Genomic DNA, 876 nt, shown 5'->3' with positions numbered 1-876 from the left:
AAAACAGGCGAATAAAATCTTCATCGCCTTCTCCAAATAGCACGTATATATGTAAATCCTGACCCTGCTTATTTTTAGACAAGCGTTTTTCCATCAAAGATTCCAGTTCCATGATGACATACCGTCCCAAAAACCACAATTAGATATGATGAATTCAGTTTTTAGGAAAGAAACAGCAAACATTCTCTTGGAAACTCTTTTTTTTTTTTCCCTCCTAACCACTGTATATGTTTTCCAAGAATCCTGAATTTTCCCATTTTCCACGTATATTCTGAATCCTTCACTTCCTATCTTTTTCATATCAGAATTCAAAGTCAGATTCAAAATAACTCTAGATCTATTTTAAAGCCTAAAGTTTCTCTCTCTTTACATTTAACCTTGTTTTACAATTTAATTTGCATAATCTTAACGACACCTATAAATATGCTCATGTATTAAAATGAGATTTTGACTATTCGTAAATAAAAGGAGAGAATAATCATTTATGATAGATGGATAAATTACAATATCTTTCTTACTATAAATATTTTATCAAATTTAGATATTTGTCAACTCTACCAATAAGAAATGACAGGAACGATGCAAATTGTGCGACGGTGCTGTTGAGTGTTCGTGGTGCGTCCGTTAACGTCAATCAAAACTATGGACGACGGCATGTGGCGACACAGCACCAGTGAAAGAGTAAGAAATTAGATGAAAAGACAGTCACATCAGATAAAAGAGAAAGAGATCACTTTTGAGATTTATATAATTATTACAAATTCTTATTTATTTTAAATTTAAAATTAGTAATTATTAAAAATTAATTATTTATTTATCATTTAATATTAATTTCAATGTTACCTTTATTGTATACATTATACACTACTTTTATAC

This window comes from Arachis ipaensis, chromosome B05, assembly GCF_000816755.2.
Source record: "Arachis ipaensis cultivar K30076 chromosome B05, Araip1.1, whole genome shotgun sequence".
NCBI classification, from domain to species: Eukaryota; Viridiplantae; Streptophyta; class Magnoliopsida; order Fabales; family Fabaceae; genus Arachis; species Arachis ipaensis.
This window is presented reverse-complemented; position numbering follows the sequence as displayed.